Raw genomic sequence first — 292 nt, forward strand, 5'->3', positions numbered from 1 at the left:
GACGGGGGCAGAGCTGCCGGCCGGCGGACGGCACGGCGCCGCTGAGAAACCAGACGAGAAGCACCGCGGGAGCGTCTCACAGCCGCGCACAGGCGAGGTGGAAAGAGCGAGACACCGCGTTCGCTGCTCGTTCAGGACCGGCGGGAGGACGGCGGGGCGGGGCGGCGCGGGCTTGGCTGGCTCCTGCGCGGGTTTCCCTGCGCGCCCGGGGCCGGAACTCGTCCGCGCGGAACCTTTCTTCCCGCCCCCGGGAGCCGCGGCCCGCCCGGCGGGAAATGCGTCAGGGACCGCG

The sequence above is a fragment of the Mustela putorius genome, unplaced genomic scaffold, assembly GCF_011764305.1.
Source record: "Mustela putorius furo isolate JIRA1106 unplaced genomic scaffold, ASM1176430v1.1 tig00000738_pilon_pilon_pilon, whole genome shotgun sequence".
NCBI lineage: Eukaryota > Metazoa > Chordata > Mammalia > Carnivora > Mustelidae > Mustela > Mustela putorius.